The sequence below is a fragment of the Pteropus vampyrus genome, unplaced genomic scaffold, assembly GCF_000151845.1.
Source record: "Pteropus vampyrus isolate Shadow unplaced genomic scaffold, Pvam_2.0 Scaffold340, whole genome shotgun sequence".
NCBI classification, from domain to species: domain Eukaryota; kingdom Metazoa; phylum Chordata; class Mammalia; order Chiroptera; family Pteropodidae; genus Pteropus; species Pteropus vampyrus.
The window spans coordinates 2950368-2961584 of NW_011889121.1; positions in this window are offsets into that span (position 1 = coordinate 2950368).

The following is an 11217-nucleotide window of genomic DNA, read 5'->3' on the forward strand; positions in this document are numbered from 1 at the left end:
ATTTAGTGGGGTGATGATCACTTGAGCTCTAATCACTATGCTGTACAACTGAAACTAATATGTTATTGTATGCCAACTCTAATTGAAAAAAAAAAACAACTTGTTGAATTGTGTAATGTAAATATGAGCAACTAATTTTCTATTATATTTCAATAAAGCTGGGAAAAAAATTAAAAAAAAATTTCCAGGTTACAAGAAATCCTAAGCTATATGGAGAAGTTTCATAAAGAGAATGAAGACCAGGTCCATCATTTCCAGCCAGTACAGCCCAGCCCAGACACCAGATATATGAGTGAACATTCTTGGACATTCCAGCACCAAAAGATCTGATATAAGAAAAAAAAAAAAACAAAAAAAACACTTAACCGGAGTCAAGGCCTCCGGACATATGACCCTAGTCATCTAATCTCCAGCCATTCAAACTACCACAGCTGAGGCCCAGTCATGATGGAAGAGAGATGAGCCTTCCTCAATATGCTTTATCTTTATTTTTTATTCACAAGGTCCTGACTATAACAACATAGGTTTTGTTATATCTACCACTGAGTTTTGGTATAGTTTATTACAATGCAATAGATAAGTGAATCCTATGCCTTGATCATTTCTTATAGTTTTAAAACCACAGAACTTCCTCTATCCATTTTCAGGGTGAATTCAATCTTTTGCTTATTTTCATCATCCCTTTTAGTCACGGAATCTGTTCAGAAGCTTCCTTAGACTGAGACAGTAAAAGAAAACTCTTGATTCCAAAACTCCATCATTATGACCAGCTAGCTAAAATGGAACAGCCAAATATGCTCTCACACATCCCATTTTTTTTCACCAAGTCATAAACAACAGATGGACCAAATATTTAGGTACATGAATCTGACTGACTAAAAGGAGGCAACTTTTCATCTTTAACCTCTTCCTCTCCGACTCCACTCGTAGTGATGCTCCAGTCAATCTCCAAACTTGATGCACCTCCCATCTCTGAAATGAGCACTGAAGAACAGTCATTTTCAGAAGACTTCAGATATCAACCAGCCAAGTTGTCAAAGACCAAAACAGCAAGATTACTATACAAAGGAAAAAATACTGGGCTTACACTACAACATTCAGAAGGAAAGCCAATACATGAGAAAATTAAGTGTAAAGCACAGCTATATTGGTGGCTCCTATTTAAACAACTAAGGTTAATAAATAGGCCTCTGGGATAATGATTCCTGTATCGTGTTACTAGCACCATGGTTGGGACATAATCAGGGACAAAATAGTTCAGGAAGCCAGAGTCACTGACACTCTGAGCTGACATCAGGGAACACCAAACTTCTGAGACTATTAGTTTGTGTGTTTCTTTATGTAAATTTAGAAAGATTGCAAGACTATCTGAATCTTCAGTTAACTCACAAACTATTCTAATTCTAAGCAATCATGCTCCCTCTTAGGCTAAAGCATATGACTTCAAAATCAGGTATTTATTGTAGGTACCACTGTCCAGTAAGCAAAGACAGAAATATGGGAGGAATTCTGACCCCGGCCTTTCCCCTTCACATTTCTCCTCTTCTCACTTTTCCCTCTATCTAATATATCATCAAAGTTAGTCAACTCTTCTTATTGGGTATCTCTTGAGTCCCTCATTTTAACCATTGCCCTGATTCAGACCCTTGCCATCACTAACTTAGGTTGGCCTCCATCCATTTCTGCCCTTTCCATCTCAACTGTCACCCCTCCTATTCAGCCTCAACACTACTACCAATATTATTATTCTAAATTGTAAATTTGATCATCACTTATCTATCTACAAACTTCAATATCTTTCCATTGCACTGAAGATAAAGTCCAATTTCTGAATGTGTCATAAAAGGTCTCCATTTTTTTTTGCCTTGGTCTGCCAATTTAGCTAATCTTCTTTTCACACTATATACTGGAAATTAAAACCTACTATACTTATTGTTTTATAACTGTTAGCAGTTGCTGTTCATGCTATCAAAAATATTTTCCCCTTTCATTCACTTAGAAAACTCCTAATCATCCTTTAAAACCCAAATGCGTAAATGACCTCATCAGTGAAACCTATTTTCCTTCCCACTCAAATTACTTTCTCCTCAAAACTGTAATTACACATGTAAATTACTATTGTGTAGCTCAATTGTTTGTTATACTCTAATGACAATAGATTCTTTAAAATACATTCATCTTTGTATCTTTGATATCTAATAATATGCCTGACATTTAATATACACTAAATACTTGAACTGACACTTGAATTAAATTAATTGAATTGATTTGAATCAACCATTCTCAAGAGCATTAATGACTGTTAGGTTTTCCTGGATCAAAAGCACAAATTCATGCTGAATTTTCATAATACTGCTAGTTCTGATTGAGGCATGGCAATCATCAAGTTTACAACAGAGTTCCTCCATGGGGAAAAAAAAATAACTGCAGTAAAAGATAACAAATACACTCAGAAGGCTATAGGGGAGACAGGGTGGTCTAGTGATTCTGTTCTCAACCAAAGACTTGGTGAGATTCGATTCAGAGAGGAAAGGTTTATTTTCTAGCTTAAGTTAAACGAGGCATCAAATAAATGTCAAAAGCATGACATTGACTTAGATTCTTGACTGTTATACCAATAAAGTTACTAGCTTTCCATCTTTTTTAGAACAAGTACAAGAAAGTCTGCTGTGAGCCCTGAACAAAACAGCAACTATGAATTTACATGGCTCCTTAAACTTCCAAACCATGTACTGAGAGTAAATTTATGCCCCATGATTAAATAGACAAATGTAGACAGAGGTTTCTTTTCATGGGTTATATAGTTTTATTTTTTAAGTGAAGTATTATTTTTCACTTTCAAATTTAGACACAATGACTTTACCAGAAAGATGATTGGAAAGCCTGAAATTATAGTATAAAGGTAACCCTTTTTTGAGAAGTTAAAGGGAAAGGGATACATTAATATCATTCCACATAAAACTTCTAGGACATCAGAAGAAAAAATGCAAAATATGACACAAAATTTATATTTTCACATGTCAATTTAAAAGACACGTGAAATTGTTTAAAACAACACTTAATTAAGGTATAACTGGCATGTAAAACACTGAATATATTTAACGTATACAACTCAATGAGTTGGGGGATAGATATAAGCCCATGAAACCATCACCACCATCAAGGCCATAAACATAAATATATCCTTCACCTTCCAAAATTTCCTTCTGCCTCCTTTATTGTAATTTTGTGTATGTGTGGTAAGAACACAACACAAAATCTCCCTTCTTTCCCAATTTTAAGTATACAAGACAGTATTGTTAGCTATGGGCACTATGCTGTGCACAGTAGAGCTCCAGAACTTATTTATCTTACCTAACTGAAACTTTATACCTTTGACCATCATCACCTCCCCTTTCCTCCTCCCCCAGCCCATGGCAACCACCATTCTACTCTGCTTCTATGAGGTTGACTCTTCTAGATTTCACATATAAGTGAGAGCATACAATATTTGTCTTCCTGTGAAATGTTTAATTCTAACTGTATTAGTAAATGTAAGTCTATTGTACATAATTTAAGATTAAAATAAGGAAAAAATAAAGGACAAAAATTTTCAACAAATAACTTTCTATTTTTCTTGTTGAAATCCATTTACAAATACTATGGTACATTTCAACTGCATGAGACAGACTGTTTCTAGATTCTTAATTGGCATAGGTTAGAAAATAGGAATCTGCATTTCATGAACGTCGGTTGGGGATTCTGACACAGTAATTCTCCGCATAATACTTTGAGAAACTCTGCCTTAAATAGGGAAATTTTTAGATCCTGGTTTACACAGATTACACCTGCTTTCTTCTTATTGTCCTGTGTAGTTCATAATATTATCTCTTTTTTTCTTGCAAGTTTCCTGGCTTGGAGATAAAATATATGGCCACCTTAGTCTTAGGACGCAAGGGCATCTTTAGGTTATTTGTAAGTTTAAAGATTCTGTACAATCTTTTTTTCATTCCGACGCACCTAATGCAACCCCTGAAGGAGCTCGAAGGAGCCATTTGGCTCAGCTGAGTACAATCTGAAATAACAAGAATGATAGTAGATAGTGCACTCATTATTAGGCACTAGACATTACTCCAATCACCTAACATGTCTTAACATATTTAATCTCTTCTAGAAATGCATGAAGCAAGTACTATTACTATTTCCATTTCATAGATGATAAAACAGAAGCACAAGGTCACACAACTAGCAAATGTCAGAGATGAGATTCAAACCTAGGCCCTCTACTCTTGGGTCAGTGTTATTGCCCATTTAGAGGTAGTTTCTTCTTCAGTTTCAAAGCCACTTACCTAATGGAAATACATGATATCTAAGGGGAATATAAGGACAAGAGAGGTTTAGGGACTTTCCCAAAGTCACAGTGCAATATAATACCAGAATTAGACCTAAAACTCAATTTAGGAACTCATAGTACAATATTGTTTCATATGAACCATCATGCAATTGAAATGTGGACATTGGCAGTTTTTACTTTCTTTAGCCTTATTTATTTTTTCATTAAATGAAAGGCATTTATTTTCTTACCTTCAACTTATTACTGAATTTTTTTTTCTTTTAAGTGCTTTGATTTACTTCGTCATCCCTCCCATTAACCCTTCAAATCAATATTGCTTCCCAAATGCCCTCTAAAAATATGCATGCATATGAGCTTATCTAATAATGTACATTTATGTCAAATCAGTTATTTAAGGAGGAAAGGCTTATATAAATCAAAGAGTAACATTAAAAATTAACAATAAATATATGATGAATGAAGGAATGAAGTAACTGCTCAATATTATGTCTTTGGTTAGGTACCAGAAAATGATTCCAATTTTAAGAGAAAAGTTACTCTTCCATTTAGGGAAAAATGAAGCATATTTTGGTACCTAGAGTGTGCTCATACATGTTAGCTATTGGACACTTTAAAGACAATATCATGGTAGTATGGCCCCTCCCATGTACACATATAGTCATTAATAGCTTTTTTGCTGGCTTTCCCATGTGTGTGCATGTATATATGTTTTCCCACAATAGCTATGATGGCACCAAGATACACATACACTATGTATAGTATTTGGTTTGTATTTAATAGAAGTAAAAGAAATACAAAGATGTGTAATATATCTTTGTTTGATTACATACTTGAAATAAAAATATAAACATTGTTTATGAAATAGTGATTTTCATAAAATGGGATTGGGGATTCGATTTTGATTTAATAAAAGGATTTATTTTTTCTTATTGCTGGACCATAGTATTATCAAAATTCTGTAGAAGATCCTACTAAAGGTGTAATATATTCTAAATATAACTTTGTAACATTTTCATTGTTACTTTGATAATTTCTAGGAATACATATGCTCATATAGTATTTTACAGCTATACAAAAACTCTTTGATTCCTAATCTTGACATTCCAAAATAGATTTTTCTTTTTCTATGCAATCATTTTGTTGTATACAAAACTCTTAGTGGGATTTAACAGCAGATAGCAGATCATAAGTGGCAATCCTTACTGAAGGTACAGCACTCGAAGTCCTGCATGTATGCAAAACAAACCACGGAGGCCTGGGACAGGAATCAGCTTGTTTAAGAAACCAAAAACCAAATATAAGTAGATACAGATGTGTGCTTGGCAAACAGCTTGACCAAATTTGCTCCTCAAGACACACACGTTTGTCTCATTAGAGAATGGTACTCTGAAAGTAGGCCACAATTTCTAAATAACCCCACTGTATTTTTTAATTTCAATTAATAAATCTTCTGAGGATAAAACAGATTTGATACAAAATAGCTGTGCATAGGGAACGGTTGGAGGAACTTTTTTTCACCTTACATCTCAGCAGAAGAGGGTAATTGTATGTACTCTGATAGAGAGACTACTAAGGGTATATGAAAGGCCTGGACACTTGAAGAAGGGGAACCTGCTATCAAGTGTGGCAGATGTGGCTATATGCCATGTCACTGGAGAGAAAATAGTCCTAAGAGAAGCACAGGTGGTATCTTCTACCCCTTGTGATGACAGGGATATATATCATTTAACCAGAAAATTGAGGAGTGGCTTCTGGATATGAGAAAAGGAGAACTGACAACTATGTTAATTCTTCGCATAAGTACAAACTTTCTAACATGAATGACCTGGAACACAACCTCTTCTTTCATAAAGCTATTAAATGACTTGCATTTGAAATATTAAAGATCTAGTATTGAAAACATGATTAAAAGTTCTTAGGAACCTACTGAACTATATAACTGGCAAGAAAGTCAAAGACCAGTAGAATCATCCTCAAACTCTGATACACATTAGAATCATCCAGGAAGCTTTAAAAAATCTAGATTATCAGACCATAATCCCAGGCCAATAAAATCAAAATCTCTTCTAATGAGACTCAAGTAATAGTATACTTTAGAACTTCCCAGGTAATTCCAATGAGTTTGAGAATCTGTGTTTTAGCACAGTAAACTGGGTTTATTTTAGTGATTTTCTGGTACAAGTTGAAGAAGATTGAGTCTTAGAAACAAATCACACAGAGCTAGGCATCTTAAGCATTTTCCTTAATTCCTTCATGTTTCTTTATTTGTATTTTAAGTAAGGATGATGCTCTGTACCCCATTAGATATCTGTGAGGCTTATTAAGCTTAAAATATTTGAAAAAGAAAAGTTATTAAGAAATGTAGTTATTTTTATTTTCTCCATATATTTATACTGCCACTCATGTCAGAGGTTTTATTAATTTTTTTTGATGTAATGAAATATCTTTTTTTAAGCATTTTATTTTATTATTAGTTTCAAGTACACAGTACATTGTTTAGACATTTATATAGTTTATGAAATGATCTCCCCGATTACTCTATTACCCATCTGGCTCTATACATAGCCATTACATTACTGCTGACTACATTCCCTATGCCATGCTCCCCAGCCCCATGACCATCTATCAACTACTAATTTGTGCTTCTTTAACCTTTTGCTGCTTGCTGCATTTATTAAATTTGTACTTATTTGTTTTCTTTTAGCTTCTTTTCCTCTTGTTTTCTGCCTTTACCTCACTTAAGGCCCTCCACATGCTTTTAACTTTTTTTACCTTCTTCCTCATTTTACCTTCTTTTTTCCCATCTCTCTTTGCTCAAGTTCTACTTCACTAATGGAACTTAACGATGTAGATTTTGAGAGCTTGTTTTCAGGTATTCTGTGACAATTTTAGCCCCAAATTAATACCAGTTATATTGTAGGGAAGAGGCAAGAGAATTAAAGTGCTAAATCAAGCTACATTCAGAGACTGCAATATGCTGATCAGCACTGTGGCCAGGCCAGGAGGACACCTGCAGAACAAAGGAAGATGCGGGGGCAGGGGGCAGGATTGCTAACAACCCATTCCTCACACTGTGAAGGAGAAACAGGGAAAACAGAGTCTTTTAGTGGCTCCCTACACAAATAAAATCATTCATTCCCTATGGCTAGAACCTTAGGGAACCTATGGAATAAAGACTGGGAACTACCAGCAGGCCTTTCATGCTAAATACACTTTTCTTTTCACACTACATACAGTTCCCCTTCCCCTCCCTCACTGTATGTTCATATCAAAGGAAGTGGGTAAACAAAGTCTTTAAACTGTAATTAACAGGAACTAAAGAATGACATATAAACTGAATTCCCCAACACTGGGTCTCTCTCAGTGCCTTTACTCTGTCCCTCTCACTGTCCTCCTCTCTCTCTCTACTGTCTCTGTCCCTCAGGGTCTCTCTTAGGCTCTCTCGCTCTCACTCGCTGCCTCTGAGAGGAGACCATGCTCTGTCTATAGAGTATCACCCCTTCTCTAAGAAACTTTCCTTTTGGCTCTGACTTTAGCATATGTTTGAATTCTTTCTATACTCTGCCAAAAAAAATTAAAAAAACAAAAACAAAAAACAAACAACAAACAACAAAAAACAAACCTCTCCTTTTCTCAGCTCAGGGCTTGGTTTCCCTCCAATGGGGGTTGGGGGAATTAGCTGGATTTTAACAGTTCACTTTTTTCTTTCTTCCTCTAGCCTTCATGACAGCCAGTCCCAAAAGAACACAAACATCATTTCAGATATATGCTTTTGCCACTAGGTGGTGCTCAGGGTATACATTAGATATTCTGTATTAAAGAGACTATTCTACTAAAGATCAAAATTTATCTGGAAACCAGACAACATTTAACTTTGAGAAAGGGCTGAGGGGGGCCGTTAATATGAGGAAAAAGAAACATGAGTGTAATATTAACTATGATGTTTAAGGTTCAGTACCACTTATGTTGAAGAGGTAAAGATCCTATATCCCTCATACACGAAAAGAACTGGGTGGGTGGTAACAGAAATTTAGCTAACAGTTGTGTCTTTGGGGTGTGAGTTTTACTGGAATAACCCACATGGATTTGAGAGTAAGATGCTTAAATTACAATATCCCTAAACCAAAACTATTACTAGGTAGTGTATTTTACAGTGCTACATAGAATCCATATTTCTGCTCAAAGGTGAGTGGGATGAATGTGCAGTTCCAATTCAAAAATGGAATTTGTGTGATCAAAAGAACAGGTTTACAAGACTCCTTCCGTGATTTCAGGAAAGAAAAATTGATGATTAAGAAAGGGAAAGAACAGAGGGATATCAAGCAGAGCAGACCTAGAAAGCTAAAATGAACTGGAGAGATCACTAGAGGACTAGAGCCTCGGCAATATTTTTGTTTAATGTCTGAATTTTAAGCAATTAAAAAGCAATAGAAATACTGAAGTTTCTGTTATTAACTCCCTTAAACAAGGAAGCCACAATTCTAGCATAGGCAATGTAGGAGCAAGATCACAGCATAGTACATGGAAGAAAATCAAAAGCAGTAGGACATATGCTTCATTATAAAAGAAATAATGTAACTATACCTAGGTGCAGTTTCATTAACTTCTAGTGTGAGGATATGGAATTTAACATCTTAATTCGCCATATAAAACTCCTCCTTTCCTTAATTCATTTATATTTATTGATCCACTAAAATAAAACAAGCACTAAATTAGACATTGGTGACACTGCCACAAATGTCGGTTACATGACTGTGAAAGGGAAAGCAGAATTTGCCACACCAAAATATGCCTCTTTGGCATAAAGGTTATAATGAGTTGGTTATATTTAAATAAACAACAATACAGGAAAAGTTCTGAAAATCTAGAAGTCCCTTTCCCTTTCCCATTTAAAAGGAAAATCTCCATTCGTAAGGGTATCTACCCCAAACCATTTAAAAGGAAAATCTCCATTTGTAAGGGTATCTCTCCCACTCTAAGATCTTCTTTTGGAGATGGTATATAAGGTGGTGGCTTGGGTCATTTGGGGAGTTACTCAGTTTTCCTGGGTCTCTCCCATGAACACAGGAGGTGTGCATGTTATTTAAATGTTTGTTTTTCTCCTGTTAACCTTTTATCACAGGAGTGTCTCCCCTGGGAAGCCAGAAGGGTAGAGAGGGAATTATTTTTCTTCCCCCAAAGGTGCTACCTTTCTCGCCCTCAATGTATTTTTTTTCTTATTGGTTTTTGTAGTTAAAATTTTCAGAGCACGCAAGTGAACCTCAAAAGTGACAAGTAACTTTGTTCAGAGGCACAAGAACTGCTAGAATTAAGCCTTAAGTTACTGTGAATCTCATAATAAAATGTTGTATGTGTTTTTAAAGCCCTTCTCCTTTATGAACAAGGAATAACTTAAGGCAAAATAAGTTTTATTTAAATAAAACATAAAAATAATTTAAAACATACGAAGATTGTTTATGATCTCTGAGTTACTATAGTATAAAAGCAAATTCTTCACTCCTAATACTTCCACATATGCTCTAAAACCCATAGAGATCAACAGGGAAAGAAAATAAAACCACGTAAAACTTAACACCAACGGCATAACTAAAAGTCAAATAATACTACTACTTGAGTTTATGTCTACACTCATGCATCACTTAATTAGGGAGATATTTTCTGAGATATGCATCGTTGGGTGATTTTGTCATGGGAATGTCAGAGTGCACTTATATAAACCTAAATGGTAAGCCTACACACCTAGGCTCTATGGTATAGCCTGTTGCTCCTAGACTACAAGCCTGGACAGCAAGTTACTGTACAAAACCAATGAGGTTGAAACAAGCACAAGAGAAAATGATGCAATCAAGAGACAAACACGGAAGATATGAAGCTGCTGCTGGTATAACATGACATACTGTTTAACAGGAAAATTTTTTTTATAAGTAGAAAGAGTACACTCAAAAATAACGGTAAAAATTGTATAGTAAATACATAAACCAGTAACATAGACAATTATTATCATTAGGTATTATGTACTATACATAATTGTATGTGCTATACTTTTATGCGAATGGCAGGGCGTTAGGTTTGTTGATACCAGATTCACCACAAATATGTGCGTAACGCATTGCACTATGACATTACAATGGTTACAGAGTCACTAGGTGATAGGAACTTTTCAGCTCCATTATAATCTTATGGGACACCATTGTAGATGGGGTCCATTATTGACTGAAACATTGTTATGCAGCACATGACTTCTAGGGCAAGATCTGAAACCAACAGAACCTGCTTTGGAGTCCAGGCTGAATGGGAGATTCAGATGAGACTGCTTGAAAATCACGAGCATGCAGCAGGATAATTCCCATGCTGGAACACAGATAAATTTCTCTTAGAAGAATGAGGTCTAATTTTGAGTGGGGAAAATATCAAGAACAGGTATGAGACAAGAAGGATCGGATCACTGGCGACCAGGTATTCAAAGGAAGGGACTGAAAGTGTGGGTCCAGAGGTGATAGTCATAGGAAGGCACTGCTTCCGGGGAAAAGGGAGCAACTTAGAAAGGAGTGAGCATCCCCGGGATTTTTGAAAACAAAGAGAAAATAAAGTAAGTGGAGGAGATTAGAGGTCCTTCAGAAACAAAATAATAATGCAGAATCAGAATACAAGACCCTTCCTTGTGTCAGTCGTGAAAAAAACTGCACTGCACTGTATCAATTACATTCTGACTACAAAAGAATTAGGAAAAAAAAAGAGAGTTAGACATGATTGTAGGGCTTTGACACGTTGACCTGCCAGTACCAAAGAGTATAAATAACAGTGAGATCTTGGTTTCTAAAAATCACTTCTTGCTAAAAGGAGCCAGAGGTCCTTGGAGATGTGGCTGACTATCCGAAAGGTCA